The following is an 18,629-nucleotide window of genomic DNA, read 5'->3' on the forward strand; positions in this document are numbered from 1 at the left end:
TAGTAAAATTTCAACTACTACAAATATGGGAATGGTCCTCTTTTTAACTTTTTTGGGGTAGATGGGATTTCTTTCTCAGTTTGTTCTTTGCCTTGCAAGGTGAATGGAAAGAATCTCTCTTCCTCAAACTGTGATGTAGATGGAACGGGGAGCAACTCCCTGCAGTTTCGCTTCCAGCTTCCTTTTTCCCAAGCTTGTCTGCAGATTTGTAAATGGTGTATATGGATAACACCTTCTTCCCCATCCCTCTTGCTTTGTGTCCAGGATCTCGGCACAGAGAACTCAGGGCACAAAACTCCGAGCCTGCATAATCAGTGAGAATGACAATTGCATTGCGTCAAAAGGTGTTGTCACCTGCTGTTGTTACCTTAAGTCAAACGGCAGATCCTTTCTGTCGCCGATGCCGTCTAAAGCGCAATACTGGGCCACATTGCTGCATGACTGGGACAAAGAGATGATGATACAGTCTGGTTACTATGGCAACAAAGGAGGGATAGTGGTTTTTTTTTTAAAGGGTTCCAAACACCCACTCGCGTCATCAAAGAATCCTTGTTGCTGCAAGGAACATGCTTTAAAATATTTTTGAAAAACCAAACAACCCTAAAGTGCCAGAGCGTTTGCTGATTTATGCACACTTTCCAGCATGACACATTTCTCCCTTAGTTTAGCTGCAGAAAGAGGAGGAAAACACAGCACGCGCACATATACACAGACACATACACACACAGACACACACACGAGCCACGTTTTCTGCATGTGAAATGTGTGTGTGTTCTTAAAAAGGCAGTGGTTGGCTGGTTTTCCGGACATGATGTGGTTGAAGCTGTCATCGTAATGGAAATTCATTGCTGTAGCTATGGTAAATCGAGTTTTCTGCCTGTGCTGAATGCATTAGTCTAATGAGATGTTTGCAGCTGGAGAGCGGAGCTGCCGGAGATGTACGGTGCGCTAACAGACAGGGGAAAGATGGCTTGTAGAAGGGTCGGTGGGCACGTGCTCCAAGTCCCTGACACTTTGGGCCAAAATACCTGGCGTCTGTAGAGAAGTCGACCCGTCATTAAACATAAGCAATAGGTAAGGGGAAAGCTTTCTCTCTCTCTCTCTCTGTATGTATTTTTCCCTATGCTTTGTTGCTGCCATTGAGTTTCTCTGTTATTTAAAAAATCAGCTGTCATTACATCTGCATGCACTGCTGTAGACTTCGATGTTTTTAAAGAGCACCGTCTCTTCTTCTGGTTTGTGCATGTGTACATGTGTGAACATACGTGCCTCAAGATATGCAAGGACAGGGGAATACTCAAGTTCTCCATAAGTTTAACTGTCTTAATGCTAATTAATAGTACCTTCTTTGGAACAGTGAGGGGGAAGGAACATATTTGTGGTTTGTTTTTGTTTTCTCTGAATGTCTTTGCATGCATATGACCAGCAACCTGTGTGACTCTGTGTGTTTGAGAACAAATTTGAGTGTCTTGGAGATTTTTGCCTTGTAGATATCTATCGAATTGGACTTTCCTTATTCCTGATTAGTAAAAGGGTGGGTGTGTTTGCATCTGTTGCTTATTGCAGAATACAAAAAAGGATATTCATGTCATGGATTTTTAAAAAATCATACCATGAATGCTTTTCAGCAGTCTTTCTCGAAATGATCAGTTTGTTTATAAAACATGTATTTTAATAAACCTCTGCTGAAGTTAGGAGGAAATCTCTCTATATCTGCATTTTAGCATAATGATTGCAACTTGGAAACCATGAAGCATGCAACTTGTAGATAATGCTATTTTTAGCCCAGGGGTGTGTGGTTGCCTTTTTTTCCAGTGCCTTCTCCTTCTGTTACAAATAGTATTTTGGAATGTATGTTAAACTGCTATTCAGTTTTACACTCAGAAACAAAAAAGCAGTTTTCATACAAGCCATCTGACTTCATCATTAATCCATCACTGACATTGTTACCTGCCACCTTGGATCAAGACAATTACCATCAAGGAGTAATTAAACAATGAAGATTTTTTGGAAGTTGTTGTCTTTTTTCTCCTCATAGTAGTTGATAAATAAGATTCCATGAATAGGATCCAGGTGAATAGGTTCCCACTAAGAAAGAATAATACAGACTTTGAGTCTTTTTGTGGCATTTTTCTGATACTCAAAATGTTATATATATATATTTAAAATGCCTGTAGAGTTGTGGTCAACTTGCCTCTGAATAAATGCCTCTAAAAAGAAAACTAATAAAGCTATTCTTGGTTTTTAACATGGGAACTACAGAAAAATAGGAGAAGGTTTGTGTGACAGACGCAAACGAGAGTAAAACATGCAATGTGTCTGTGTGTTGAGCATGCAAAGCTGCAGTCTGAAACACTGCTGGGATTAAAAGGCTTGCACCTTTCTAAAATATTTTGTAATGTTTAGGAGAAGATGTTAATGACAATTACAAAAATGCTGTGAACTGGTAGGTGTGATCCCAAAACCAATAAAGCCAGAAAAAGCGGGATTTATGTTGTTTGGTATCCAACAAATTCAGTGGGTCACTATATCTCACAATTTTGAGATATAGGATATGGAAGCTTCCATAGCAATGTGTCAACTTTCATCAGCAAAGGATCTATTGACCTTTGAGAAAGAGATATATATATACTTTATCAATTTTAAATTCAATGCATTTTTACTTGTGTGCATGTGTTTCCAAAAATTCTCTCCGGGTGATTATACAGCAAAAAGGCATTCAAGTGCTGCCTGGGAGGGGTGGGGGAAGGGGGCGGGGATGGTTTATTTTCCTCTTCTGGGAGAAGCGAATGGGATGGTATCTGGTGTTAGATCAAAAATCAGAGATGAATCTCTTGTTAGAATCAATCCTGACATGTAGCTTTGCACAAAGGTGTCAGCTGGATAGTTTTGATTCCTCACTGTCTTCAGAGACCTGTTTGAAGCATTTGTAAGCAGACACTTTGTAATACACAGTTGAGTGCCATGGGGAACAGAATTAATACAGCAAGCTGATATGTGAGTTTGCACAGCCTTCTGCAACAGTTTATAATAGGAATGAACAAACAGTGACCACACAGCCTATCATTTTTCTTAGGGGCTTGCTTACCAAGACAGCTCAGCTCTTACATTCACCTGGAGAACATCACTACATAATTTTCCTCCTTTTTTACTATCTCAGCATAGGGATAAATAGTTATTTAGGGTTGCATGGTGTCTTTTCATCCTCCCTTTCAAGCCCTCCCCAATTTGCTCATTGAACTTGTTTTTTTTTTTCATGTCGGGAATGACTTGAGAAACTGCAAGTTGCTTATGGTATGAGAGAATTGGCTGTCTGCAAGGACGTTGCCCAGGGGATGCCTGGATGTTTTACTATCCTTATGTGAGGCTTCTCTCATGTCCCTGCATGGGGAACTGGAGCTCAACATGCTCTCCTCGGACACAAACCACTGACCTATCGGTCAGCATTTCTGCCACACAAGGGTTTAACCCATTGTGCCACCGAGGGTTCCATTGAACTTGGTGTTTTAAGGTGAATTAAAGAAAATAGAGCAATGCTTCCCACCTCATCATTTAGCTTAAAGAATATGTTTTTCAATTACATTTTAAAGTGTGGTTTGTTTAAAGTTGTGTGTATAATAGAGAAAGTACCATTTTTAGCTTTTGGGTGCTACAGTTTTGGGGCCTCTTTCCTTCCCTTTGCTCATGTACTCAAATGAATGAACTTCAGCAATGCAGGACCACTTTAACATATTATTCTCTTTTTATTAAAAAAAATATCCACAAATTAAAGGTAGGAAACGTCTCTATATATTTCAGGAAATACACCATAAGATGGCACTAAGCAACGAGAATTTAGAACCAGAGTTTTAACTAATTTGTGGTCAGTCAATAGCATCAGTCAATCAATAGCCATAAGAAGTAAGCAGAACCTCTGTCGCTGTAGGTAATAAACTAAATGCTGGGGACAAAGAACGGGGAAGGATGGCCTTCATTATATCCTGGTTATATGATACCCAGGATATGGCCAATGCTACATTAGGTACATCTTTAGTTTGATATAACAAAACCTTTCTTTATACTTGTAGGTTCCCTTCACACCTATTTTGGACCTTTCTCCTTTTGTCCTTGAAAGCTAAAGCATGTTGTGTAGAAGATCCTGACTGCAACAAGAACAAACTAGTAGCAAAATGTTATCCCTTGAAACTATACACTTCTGCCATGGACCAGATCACCACTATTCTTAGCAACTGAATGTTTGCTTTATTCCAAGACTCAAACACAGCCAATTTGACTGACTGACTGATGGCAAGACCAAGTGCTGTGTAGTGGCTAAGAGACACAGCTGTGAAGCAGGAGGCCTCTGGGTCAAACCTCACATTTTCCATAATGTCAATAGCCTTCAGCAAGTCAATCTCACTTAATCCCAGTCCTGCCCACTTCTTGAAATCTGTTTTGTTGGGGGGGGGGGGGCGAAATTCTCCCCTCCTCTCTCACAAAAATTGTGCTGCCTCAGGGATCCTTGACGAAGGAGTTTTTTTTTCCTTATTCAAGTGAATGAGAGTTTTTGTTCAATCACTCTTAGTGGAGGATGGTGGCTCCAATGTCTGCAGAATCTGTTCTCGTGTAATGGCAGTTGTCCAAGGTGCTGAACCTCTTCTGGGGCTAGGATTCAGCAACTTGGCTCCATTGAAATGCAGACTAAAAACAGAGTGAAGCAGGCATATCACAGATATTAGAGTCATCTGTTTCCTATTCTGTACAAAAACAAAACAAAGCATAAATAAACAAACCTATCACAATCCGCACTGAAAGGTAGAGTCTACCCTTAGCTAAATACTATTGCCTGAAAGATTTAATGGTGGAGGGGGAAGCATTATCTCCTGGTGAAATGTCAGGAGCAAATGCTTCTGGAACATGGCCATATAGCCCAAAAACTTATAACAACCCAGTGATTCTGGCCATGAAAGCCTTCAACTATACATAGTACTTCATCAACTTGATTGGGATGAGGGATGGGCAGAGATGCCCTTCGAAAAAAGTTGGTCATAGTAGGATGGAATCCCACCGTCCACCTGTGGGGTAACACAGTCTGTGCCAAAGACTGAGACATTATTTTTTGCAAGTCACTCCAAAACACATTTAAAGGTGAAATAGTTTGATCCACTTCTATAGGGTGGAAAAATAGCTGAGTAGACAATGTAGCATGGCTTTGATGGTGAAGTAGTACCACATTAGGGATTCTGGTGATGGAGAATAGTCCCATCCAGGTAAAATGAGATACAAGGCCTCTGTATCTTTAAATATTGTGTAGAAGAGAGGATTTCAACAAGTGTTGCTTATCGCACAAACTTCACTTGCTGAAATTACCCCTTCTTCAACTTGTGGGGTGTGGGAAGCCCACAATTGTGTAATGTAACACTCACTGAGGGTCCTTACACACATATAGCCCAGAATATCAAGGCAGAAAATTCCACAATATCTCCTTTGAACTGGGATATCTGAATCCACACTGCCATATATTCCAGTTCAAAGCAGATATTGTGGGATTTTCTGCCTTGATATTCTGGGTTATATGACTGTGTAGAAGGGCCTTGAGTTTCATAGATACACTCAAACTCCATTCTCAATGAGTTAATTTTATCAATTTGAAAGCCATTGCATACTACTGTTGCAACCTAATGTGTCTATCATATTACACTGGTAGGTGTCAAAAACCTGGATGGCCCAAATCTAAGGCAAGCTTTGTTACACAACCCAGAATATCAAGGCAGATAATCCACAATATCTGCTTTGAACTGGATTATCTGAGTCCACACTGCCATATAATTCAGTTCAATGTGGATTTTATACAGCTGTGTGGAAGGGGCCTTAATGATAAAAAGGGGGAAGAAGAAAAAGAGTATTTTCTGTGACATTAGAGCTTGCTCACAGGCTTTATATCTGTCATCCCACTTCCATCTACTAGGTCAGTGGGTTCCAACTCTTGTGAACATTTCCAGGGGGGTAAATTCAGCAGCAAAAACAAGAAACAATTTCTTGGGATGCCTTTAAGACTAACATGGAACCAATGAAGTAGGTCCACAAACATGAATGCCAAATAAAATTGCTTTATTTTATTTAAGACACCATAGGTTTCTTGTTTGTTTTACCCAACAGATACAAGCATATATCCATGCATGCAATGGGGCTTCCATGTTTGCTCCTCTAACCCATACGTTGTGATGTTCATTTTAGTGGTGGATTGAACACAGCTGAATCAACATTTCTATTTCTGTAATTTAAACTTATATTATGTGTTTATGTGTGTATGAGTCACTTAAAGTTTTTATCTTTGGCTATTTTTGTCTGTTATTAATTTTAAAGTTAGGCTGCTTATCTATTGTTTTGATTTAATTTGTTTGTATGCTATTCCTTTCTGGCATTGAATATTTGCCATATATACTGAAAACCATCCTGAGTCCCTTTGGGGAGATAGCGCGGTCGACAAATAAAGTTGTTATTATTATTGGTAAAAAAGAGAGAGTAGCAAATGGTCCATGTGTGTTTTTATCAAAAGCAAGGCAATTACTTAATAATAATAGAGAGTATGTCAGCTTATATGTATGGGAAATACATTAATTTATTCATAAATAACAATGGCAACTCTTCATACTTGAACATTTCCCGAAATAGATATCCCTTTTCAGAATTTTAAAATGCAAAATAATATACGACAAATAACTATCCTTCCAATTAGAACAAATAATTATATTTGATAATAACTTTTTTATAACTCTAAAAATTAGAATAAAGAAGAATAGAGAGAGAGAGAGAGAGAGAGATTATTTTAACCTCTTACTGCCATTTACCCAACCCCTGCCCATTTGCTTTTAAATGGGTGAAATTAGCTATTATTAATATGCAGGAATATTTTAATAAGCGCTGCAAAGATGTGCTGATTAGTGAAACAGCATTTCCCTCTACTCAGGATGCATTTTAAAGGATCCTTTCAGCCTGCATAAGAAATACCCTGGAAATAAAAAAATCAGTAATTTTGTACAGTATTAAAATAGCAAGAAAATATTGAAATTTTCTTGGAATTCCTATGCTGGAGTATCTAAAATGTAAATCTCTGTTTGTGTGCAAAATCATTAAGGATGTCAATAAATGAAGGCTGAATCGTGGAGTAATTTGACTTGTTTCTGTCAATCATTTTTCTCTTGCCCAGAAATCACAAACAATGGACTATTATCGTTACACTAAATATGATTTTGTGAACTTAAATGGTGTATAAAATCGAATGAATAAAATGCAATTCACATGAAAATAATCATGAGTCAGTTTAAGTTTAATGCTAGATGATATTACAATCTTCTTTTCTCCCCTTTTCCTTTCCTTTTTCAGCAGTCCACATAGTGACAAAGAGATTCTGAAGAATGTTCACTTCCAATAAATTTATATTATTATTATTATTAGTAGTAGTAGTAGTAATAGTATTGGTGTGGTTGGTTTATGAATTTATAATCTGCCCTTCAGTTCTGCTATTCATGAAAGAAAATGTAGTTATAAATGACTTATTTGCCCATGGAAGAAGTAATATTTTCTGTGAACACAAAAATGAGTCAAAAGGCTGGTAATTCAGGTTGAAAGAAATATTTGTTCTTTTAAATACTCATTTTGAGAGAGAATTTCATATTTAAAAGGTCTGCAAGAACCTGAAAGGGAATCTAATCTTTAGGACTTGTTTACATTCTATTGTGTTGTATACTAGGATTATATCTTTATTAAATCTTCCAGAATTCTTATATAAAATATATAAGAACTTCTCATTTCTTCCATCTCTAGGAATCCCCCTGAGGATAAATTACTATGCAAGGAGGGGAAATTACTCAAGCCTGTTCTATTGAGCTACAAGTGGACTTAAAGTACTGGAAAATGCTAATGTTGTAAGGAATCTTCTAATCACAGGTATTGCCTAGGTAACCAGAGATTGTGAAGGAACTTTAGAAAGATTAGCTACTGCTGCATTCATTGTTTCATGAAAGATGATGGGCATATCTTTATTAAACAGATATTACACATACACACAGAGAGAGATAGAGGCAGGGTATGTGGCCAGACACTGTGACTATAAAACATTGCGGAATGCAGATCATCACATTACCTCCAGGTTGCGAAATTATTTTTTTCCCTGGGCTGCTTGCACATTTTGTACTGTATGCATTAAATCTAGAAGGATGCCTGTTACAGATTCTCAAGATTAACACACTTGCAGGGATCTTCTGTTGTCCAAATCATCAGAGCACATTTTCCTCTCTCAAATGGCAAGCAGCAGGAAATGGAAGGCTTAAATGGTCTCAAGAAATGGGGCAAATCCCAGTAGCATCCTCAATAGTAAAAAAAATGTCCCTATGGAGGGAACAACAGACATTTGAGTGTTTTTAATTATGCACATTGGTAGATTCCTTAATAATGTAAGGAACACATCGTTTGAAGAAAGAAGTGGGGCCAAGACACAGAGGTGGCCCTAGGTAATTTTCAACGGTAAGCAAACAGTATTTTGCCCCCCCCCCCCCCGCCCAAACCAACCATTGATATATATTTTCTGTTCGTCATGGGAGTTCTGTGTGCCATATTTGGTTCAATTCCATCATTGCTGGAGTTCAGAATGCTCTTTCATTGTAGGTGAACTATACATCCCAGTAACTACACTTGCCGCACTTGCTCCCTTGCCTGGCCCGCTTTGGGTCCGGAGGCGTGCCTGAAGACCCTGGCGTGTGCACCAAAAGTCACCTCTTCTCCTGACTTTCTCCTCAGCCATTGGGACCAAGAGAGAGAGAGAGAGAGAGAGGTTGAGATGCCCACCTTTCCTGAAGGTAGGCGCAAAAACAAAGGAGGGAGTGGAGGTGGGAGATACCTCCAGCCAGAGGCTCTCTCTCTCTCTCTTGGTCCCAATGGCTGAAGAGAAAGTCAGGAGAAGAGGCGACTTTTGGTGCACACGCTGGGGTCTTCAGACACGCCTCCGAACCAGAAGCAGGCCAGGCATGGCGGCTCCACCCCTTGGCCCACCCGCGGATTGGGGAGAGGAGAGGAGGCGGGTGGAGCGCCAGGGGATCGGGAAAGGGAGCCGGTCATGGGGAAGGGATTGAACGTGGAGAACGATTTAGCGCCGGCTCTGCTCGCGCATCCGGTGGCCGGGTGGAGCAGGAACGAGAGGGGCTAGGCGGGGCTCAAGGGCCCGGCCCCTTTGGGAAGAAGATTGCCCGGCAGCAAGGCAAGAAAGCCGAGGCTCCCCCCCCCCCCAGACTGCTAGGGCTGTTGTGAGCTGAGGGGCGCTCCTCAAGTGGCAGTCAAGGGGCATTTACAGAGGCGCCTCTGCGCCCCTGGCAAAAAAAAAAGTGTTCTGCGACCGCTTACTTCGCGTAATGGACGAGCTGCCCCTGCCAAGACACTAAGGTGAATTTCTCTGTAGTGTCTGAGGGTACATCCACACTATAGAATGGATGCAATTTGACTTCAGTTTCGATGTCATGGCTCGGTGATATGGAATCCTTGGAGTTGTATTTTTTTTCTTTTGCCTTCTCTGACAAAGAGTACTTGTGTCTAACTAAACACCCATACTATTGTGTCAACACAATGCTTACTGATTGGGGTGGATGAGACACTTGATGGGATATATTGAATTATTCTTATAATTTGGGAAATATCCTGAACAGATTTTATTTATTTACCAGTATTTATTTACTTTGTTTATACCCCGCCTTTCTCACCCTGCAGGGGACTCAAGGCAGCTTCCAAATTCCAGCAAAAATTCAATGCCGCAACATAAACAACAGTGAAACAAGCATTGTCCAAGGCTTTCATGGCCAGAATCACTGGGTTGTTGTAAGTTTTTCAGGCTGTATGGCCATGTTTTAGAAGCATTCTCTCCTGATGTTTCACCTGCACCTGTGGAATGCATACCTCTGAGGATGCCTGTCACAGATGCAGGCGAAACGTCAGTAGAGAATGCTTCTAGAACATGGCCATACAGCCTGAAAAATCTACAACAACCCAGTGAAACAAGCCATATCAAACTATAATAATTTAAAAGATATAAACAAATTAGCACACATAAAAGTAATAAAAAAATTAAAACAGAGCAGATTAAAAACATAACAAAGTGCTGATTGGCTGGAACAATCTGCACTGACATTTTAGTACACATGCATATCCCAGTTGTAAATACTCTTAATTGGAAAACAGAGTACTGTTGTGAATCCTCTAAGAGCTGGCTGGGAAGGTAGTCCACTTCAGTGAAGATAGATTTGCAATGTAAGTGACAAGATGATCTGAAAATGTTACAGCTCATAAGTGTGGGCACACAGAGAGAAAAATATGTGCATATGAGACTGTTGTGAGGAATCTATTTATCAGTAATGCTACTGAAATTGCACTCTTTGCCTTCGCAACAGAGAGATGTTTTGCATATATCTTATCTCCTGATTCCATTTGGTGGCCTCCATCTATATTCCCTATCAAGGATGAATGAAAGATGTGCCTAATAGCGCTCTCTCATGGCTCAGTAAATACTTGAATGTATTTGCATATTAAGTTAACAACACAGCTAACTGTAGCATTTTAAAATAATCCACAATGGGCCTGAAATAATATGCGCAGAATTTATATTTCCAAGATCCTTTAATAGGAGATATCTGTGTGAATTCAGGAAACTATGGCATCATGCACATTAATATTAGTTTTATTGAGTACTCAATTCCAGGTGTTCCTAAGTTAAATGTGGTTATTTCAGGTAATCAATCAATTAAAATGTTAGGGGATTTTTTGGTATACACCAAAATCCTTGTTTGTCTATTTATTTTGGGTTTTCATAATGTACCATCTAAGAAAAGGGTGATTCTCAGAAAGCAGGCTCTTGCATTTGGATAGGCAAGTATGTTCATCCAAATAATTCATTCATTTCTTTTGGAATGAACTGGGCTACTACCCAGATATATTTCCAATCGGTGAAATTAGTTGATATCGTCTTCACCCAGATTTCTTTAGTCTGGAAGGATATACCATATTCACATATCCCATGGGCATTTTGAACAATGCCATTTTCTTAGTATACGCTGTGGTTACTGAAAGAAGTCTTTCCTCAAATGTCTTGAAAAATATACAGTGGACCCTTGGTGTTCATTGGGATTTGGTTCTAGGATACCAAGATGCAAGGATATTGAAGTTCAGTTATATACAATGATGCAGCCAAATGGTGTCAGGAGGGCAATTGACTAGTTTTGCATTCTCAAAGAATACAGTTGTGTCACATTGAAAACTTGTTTTTGCTTTAAAAAAGAACACACCACCCTAAAAATTTACATACATTTTCAGCCTTAAAGGTCTGTATTAAAAGCTTAAATTTACAATGTTTACTGCGATTAGTCAACATGCAGTATTTTTCAGTGCTTCCTTAAATTGTCTTTTATATTTGGTGTTTGCTTCATGTGTTTCCTTTTTAGATTAATGTGTTTTTAAATATATATATATATGAAAACTTCTTAAATTCTGCACTTTGGACACATCCCCTTTTGGGATAAGCACAAAGGGATGGGGTCCCCATTAGCACATCACTTCAACTGCCATGAAAACGGGGCATGATGATGCAAATTAATATTGATTTCCTGAAGATTTCAGCAGGAACCATTTTGTGGCCCTGTCTCATCACAGTGGCTTCACAAATGTATAGGAACTGACCTTTGCTCTGAGCTTTCAGGTTTGTGCACTTGCTGAATTGAGAGATCCTCCCTCCCTTTCGCCTCTTTAACAGCAATTACAAGGGTTGTTTCAGAGGGATTCTCCTGCTTGATACAATTTATCATGCATTCATGCAAGTAGTTTTTGTGCATTACCTTATTTGTTTTTCCTCCTCTATCAGTTAATTTTGTTGCATCTGAATTAATCCAATATCTTCTCCTTGAAGTGATACAAATGTATTAATGCCGTAGATGTTACTACCCTTTTCAGGTAACAGCAAACACAACAGCAAAACACTATCCTTGAATGGAAATGTTGTTTGATAGGTAAGATTAGGATTGGGGGATTACCCCAATCCTAATCTTGGGGTAATCCCCTGCAGTACTGGGTAACCTTACATCCGTACCCTTGTTATCTAGTTATTCCTGAAAGTGTTCCTGGAAAGGCTGCATACCACTTCCTCCCATCATTTTGCAAAGAAACGCATATATCCATAGAATATTTTGCCTAGCATTTGATCCAGTTCTCCAGTCATTGCATAATTCTCAAGCCCCATTCAAGTTCCTTACTAGAGTTGCAAATCTCTGTCCATGGGGAAAAATGTCGCATTGCTATCCTCAAGATTTCATTTCTTTTAACTAGGTCTCCTCTGAAGTAGCTGAGAAAAGAGTGCATCTACTCTGTAGAATTGATTTAAATTGCATTAGCTCAGTGCTATGGATTCATGGGAGTTCAACGTTAGTGAGGCACTGGTACTCCAGCAGAGATGGCTAGAGACCTTGTAAAATTATTGGAGCCTTGGCAATTAAAGTGGTGTCAAAGTACATTAATTCTATAGTGTAGATCAAGTATGGGCAAACCCTGGCCCAAGGACCAGATGCAGCCCCATGGGCTCTTTTCTCAGGCCTTCCTCTCTCTCACCACCTATACAAACAAGTCCTTCCTTCTCTGTTTCCTTCCTCCTTCCCCCCACTTTCTCCCTTCCTCCCTCCCTGTCTTCCACTCTTTTGTCCTTCCTATCTTCCCTTTTGTCTTTCCTTCCTTCTCTCATCCCTCTCTCCCCTCCCTCTTTCTCCTTCCCTCCTTCCCTTCCACCCTTTCGTCCTTCATTCCTTCCCTCTCTTTCTCCCTCCTTCCCTCTCTTTCTCCTTCCTTCCTTCCCTTTTGTCTTTCCTTCCTTCTCTCTTCCCTCCCTCCTCTCCCTCTTTCTCCTTTCCTCCTTCCCTTCCACCCTTTCATCCTTCATTCCTTCCCTCTTTTCTCCCTCCTTCCCTCTCTTTCTCCTTCCTTCCTTCCTTCCTTCCTTCCTTCCTTCCTTCCTTCCTTCCCTTTTGTCTTTTCTTCCTTCTCTCTTCCCTCCCTTCCATCCATCCATCCTTCTCTTCCTCCCTTTCTTTCTTCTCTTTTTCCTTCCTCCTTTCCTCCTGGAGGACGATCAGCTGGGAGAAGAGAAGGTTGAGAGGGAACATGAAAACCATGTTTCAAGACTTAAAAGGATGTCCCATTGAGGAGGGTGGGGGGAATTAGATTGTCTGCTGCTCTAGAGATCAGGGCACAAGGGAGCAATGGTTTCAAATGACAGGGAAATAGATTTGACTGAAAAGATTAGGAAGAACTTCCTGGAGAGGGGCATAGGCTGCCTCGGTGTGTGGTGGAGTCTCCTTCTCTGGAGCCTTTTCCGCAGAGGCTGTCTTATCGGGAATACTTTGATTGTGCCTTTTTGCATGGCGGGGGGTTGGATGGCCCTGGGGGTCTAGTTCAGCTCTAGGATTCTAAGATCCTATATCAGGAGTAGGCAGTAAGGGGTCTAATGGATACACTTTTTCTCTCCTGACCACCATCTCATCCTGATCAAGGCCAACCCTTTTAAGATCCAAACGTTTCCTGTCTTTTCTTCACCTTCTGCCCCTGAAGGAGAAGAGGAAGGGGAGGAAAGGGCAGGGAGGAGATTTGGGGGGCCCATCCACCCCACTCCAACCTGCCATGCAGCCCCCAAGTTAGAAAGTTTGCCCATGCCTGGTGTAGATGCACCCTTAAGTCTATAAAAACTTATGCTATTAATTTTGTTCTCCCAGGCCACATTTACACTCATCATTTAATGCAGTTTGGAGCTAGTTTCAAACTACAGTGGCTAGATAGCAAACACCCAGGAAAGTGTGTTAAAGGAAGCCCTTACTGTGCATTAGTGCTCTGTAGTGTGTGTAATCACCATCTGGGCCTTAAACTGTTTCCAGAATTTCCAATGTAATCATCTGCACAACAAAAACCCTTCTTCAATACCAGTTTGAAGCTGCATTAAACAGCCAATGTAGATGGGCACTCAGTTTCCAAGATGCTACAAGATTCCTTTGTATCCTGATATTGCTTTTGAATTCTCAGGTGGGAATAGTAGTTATATGTAATAGGGAGAAATATTTCATTGAATAATTTGATAATTTGCTATAGTTATTAGAATTGTGGAATCTGTGTATGAACATATAGGAAAAATGGGTAACCATTCTTTGTCTCTGTTTTGGCATGCCCCATCAACATTGGGATTGAATTCATGATAAAAGAAACACAGGTTTAAAAATCCTGACAGACCTATAATCAAAGCTGTGGAATTTGTCACAAGTTTACATCTATTATGACATTTTCCCCACTGGGTCTGGTCTTTTCCTTAATTGAATTTCCCTAGCAAATGCGTTCTAGACATCAGTGACAGGAGGATGAAAGTCCCTTGGATGTATTCCCATGGTGATTTTTCTATTAAAGAGTATTGTCTGCATTTCAGGCACCTGCAAAGGCCTGTGAGTTTAGTCTTCATTTAATTTTCTCTCCAATACTGGTTTTCTTCAGCAGATATTGTTGGATACATTTGTTGTTTTGCACCAGGGTGGCTTTCTAGTAAATATGAAAAGTTTAAAAAGAGACCACCAATAAACAAATTAAATACCATATTTTGCTTACTCTAATGAGGGGCACATTCTTCATAATCTGTTCTGTTTTTATTAAAATTGGAGTCTATCCTTCACGGGGGGGAAAACATAAGTAGTACTTGTCCAGCTTACTTGTCCAAATATGATCCACCTTGGAGGTTAAGATTGCCAGGGGAGACCCTGCTCTCAATCCCACCACCTTCCCAGGTGCATCTGGTGGGGATGAGGGGCAGGGCCTTCTCTGTGGTGGCCCCTCATCTGTAGAACACATTTCTTAACAAAATCAGGTCAGCCCCCTTTCTCTTATCCAGGAAGACATTGAAATCATGGCTGTGGGTCCAAGCTTTCGGGCAGCAGTCACAGCAGTATCATAGAGGAATCATGTGATTGACAATGGATGGATTTTGAATTATGACTCTGTACTTGGACTTGGATTTGCCTCATTTAAATGGTCTTTTAAACCTATGATGATGTTTTAATTAATGTTTAACTATGTTTTATTACTGTTATTGGCATCTAATGATGCTGGTTGTAAGCTGCCCTGAGTCTCCCTCTGGGGGTGAGAAGGACAGGATATAAATGTCTGAAATAAATATTAAATAATAGTAAAGCGGATTGTGCCTATTCAGGTATAGGTGTGGTAAGTGCAATTTCTTCTTTTGTTCCCACATTGTGACGAATCCGATGACCCTCATTGCAGGGCAAGAGGAACCTGACACCCCACATTGCCTGGCTCCTGATTTAGCTGATCCTAGGGAGGAATGCATTGACCACATGGCTTCCCTCAATTCCTTCCTATGACAATATAGGAAGCTTACCCTTTTGCCGTGGCGGTGGCATGCACCGACTCCACCCTAGATCATCCACGGAGCCCCACTGGCATTGTTTGATGGGAGCCAGCAGGCTCTGTGGATAACCTAGGGCGTAAACAGTGTATGCCACCAGAATTAACTCTGTATGATGAGGTCTTTACTGTCAGGATGTTTTTCCTAATGTTTAGTCAGAATCTCTTTTCCTCCAATTTGAATCCAGGGCTCTGTGCCCCAGTGTTTAGAGCAGCAATAAACAAACTTGCTGCCTCCTCATTGTGACATCCTTTAAAATATTTAAACACAGATGTCATGTCTCCCTTCTCAGCCTTCTTTTATCCAAGCGAAACACCCCCAGCTTCCTAAGCCTCTCCTCATAAGCCTTGGATTCCAAGCCTTTGGTTGTCCTTCTCTGGATACATTTTAGCTTGTCTATATCCCTCTTGAATTGTGGTGCTCAGAAGTGGACACAGTGTAATTCCAGGTGACATCTGACCAAAGCAGAATAAGGTGGGACTATTATTTCCCATGATTTGCCTTCCCAACCTTTTTTTGACCAGGGACCACTTGACCAAGGACCACTTTGACCAGGGACCACTTTGACCAGAAACCACTCTCCAACATTAGTACCAAAAGGGTTACGAATCAGTTTTTGGTCAACTTTAGATTTGGTTTGGTTATTTGGCTTGCTGATTCAGAAAACTGCATTGGATAGACCACATCAACTCTAGTTTCTGAACCAGAACATATGCCATCCAGTAGTCACCATCTGCTTGCCGACAGAAAACTATATTTAATCATCTAGAGCCACGGACCTTATTTTAGGTCTGGTGGCCCACAGGTTGGGAACCACTGATCTAGACACTATACTCACTGATGCAACCTAGAATTGTATTGGTTTTTCTTAGCTGCCACATCACACTGTTGCCTTAGCTTCCCTGTCCCCTTATCCTCTCCACATTTGACTTAACATTCAGGGTAGCTTACTGACTTAGCTGATCCACCAAAACCACACGTTAATTGAGGCCTCAGCTGGGATTCAACATGTCCAGATGTAATTTAAATGATTTCACTGAAGCAGGTCTCATTGCCATTATCTTGAAAGACTCCCTAGTTAGCAATTTTGTTCCCTGCATTTTTTAAAAAAAGGATAAATCAGTTCCCCAGGGATTTTAAGATGAAGTTACCCTTGTAGCAAGCAAGCAGCTGGACAATGAATTAGTGTAAACAGGGTTTTAAACAGGTGTTTAAACATGGCATTTTTTCATTAACAAGAATGCTACATATGGTAGAATTTGTGCTAACGGAAGTATTACAAGTACTTACATTAAATTAACCTTCTGTGATGTCATGCATACTTTGTATTCAACAAACTTTTTTTCAGTTAGAAGACAATATAGCAAAAGTAAACATAGTTAGCAGAGGCTGCCACTGTTCATGACACAGAGCCAACAAGCTGTATGGTGCCAGCAGAGAGACTAAATAATTTGTCACTGCTAAAAAGCATGTCCGTTCAGCAGTACTTCAATTAACATCAGTATGTCAGGCCTTTAGTCCCCATGGCATTAAAAAAAACCCCCTGTATTTACTGTAATATTCAGAATGAGAATCCACATTTGTCTTCCCCTTTGTAGGAAAGATGTGCTCTCTTGCTCTTAGGTAAGCAGTTGCTTAAAAACAAAACACTGCAAACTCACCCTAGCAAATTTGCTTACAGTTTCTTTCCCTACCCAAGCAACAGAGGGTTTCCTATACTACAGGCAATCCCAGGTTATGGACAGATTCATGTTTGAATGGGTAGCTTCCAACTAAAATCCGTGTGATATTTCTGCAGCTCTCATCATTCATAAGCCAAGATCCAAAAGGTGTAGAATATCTTTCTCTCTTATGTAGAATGAACAAATGCAATTTATCATTTCCATTTCAGTGGTGGTAGTATTTTGGATAGAATGAATAGAACAGAGAGTTGTTCCAAGCTGAAATCAATTATGAAATGCACATTGATCATTTGTCAGAACCATGACTGTACACAACACTTTATTTGTTGAAAAGTGTGATATTCCTGTTCTCAAAATACTGGAATTTTTGAATGCAAGACTGCCAAGGCAATTTGTAGTTTCTGCACTCAACTTTTGAAAGTGTGCTGCAGCCTTGCTTGTTTCAGCAGCCGTGGATTTGCTGACCTGCTGAGCAAAGCACTTATGCCCTCTGATATCCCAGGCAGGCATTGTGCCCTCATGAAGGGAAGGAACCAGTTTGTCCTCACATTGAACTTGTAAGAAGGTAATAAATGTCACATCACACAGATGTTTCATCAAGTTCTCAGTGGGTAACATTTACTCGATATGTCCTCTTCACATCTGTTTGAGGGCATCCTGGCAGTGCAAACTTAGATTTGCTATTTCAGCAGTCATTATTTTCATTAGCCTTGTCCCTTGGAATACAGATAACAGGGGCAGTGGTTGGTTTCAACTTTTGCATTCTAAAATTGGCTTTGCTTCTTTTTAAAAAAGTAGAAGTCAACAAATTCTCCATGTCAGAAAGGAAGTCTAAGGGTTCATCTATACATGCCACAAAATCCAAGGCCAGCTCAGAGTAGCAGTACTCTGAATCAGCCATGGGGGTGGCTGAACTGCCTGCCTCCATTGCATTGCTGTGGTGGGATGGAGTCCAGACCATTCATCAGGCCGAACCTGGTTTGGATCAGCTGGGCAGTCATCCTTACCTGGGCTATCAGCCAGACGCAGAGCTCCGGAGGGCTTGCCACCCTCACTAATGGTGGTGAGCTCTCAACAACAACAAAGGCAAGCTCCATCTCCTTTTCCCTGAGGCACAGAGTGCAGGGAAAAGATGAGGGTGGGATTCGTCCATGTGAATGGTGGACCAGTTTGGATTAGAACCAGTCCAGTTGTTAACACCAACCTCTGTGTGGAGCTGCGTTACAGTTTCAAAGAAATCTCCAGAGCAGTCCCTGATGTCTGCTAATTCAGGGTAAAACTGGGGCCCCTTCCACACTGCTGAATAAAATCCTACATTATCTGCTTTGAACTGGAATATACGACAGTGTGGACTCAGATAACCTAGTTCAAAGCAGATATTGTGGAATTTTCGTTCTTGATATTCTGGGTTATATGGCTATATGGAGGGGCCTCAAGTTAAACAGTTTTACTCCTCTTACAGAAGTCTCTGGATGTCATGCGGATGT

General features: G+C 40.6%; 1 protein-coding gene across 1 annotated transcript in view; it reads left to right on the forward strand.

Moving 5' to 3' along the window:
* Positions 1-647: 647 nt before the first annotated feature.
* The window catches only part of SCML4 (Scm polycomb group protein like 4), a 110,662-nt gene continuing 92,680 nt past the window's right edge, over positions 648-18,629 (forward strand). The window contains exon 1 of the mRNA XM_060753127.2: positions 648-1,074. The gene's annotated coding sequence lies outside the window, so the exon portion shown is untranslated. The remainder of the gene's footprint in view (positions 1,075-18,629) is intronic.

This window comes from Anolis sagrei, chromosome 1 (genome assembly GCF_037176765.1).
Source record: "Anolis sagrei isolate rAnoSag1 chromosome 1, rAnoSag1.mat, whole genome shotgun sequence".
Taxonomy (NCBI): Eukaryota; Metazoa; Chordata; class Lepidosauria; order Squamata; family Dactyloidae; genus Anolis; species Anolis sagrei.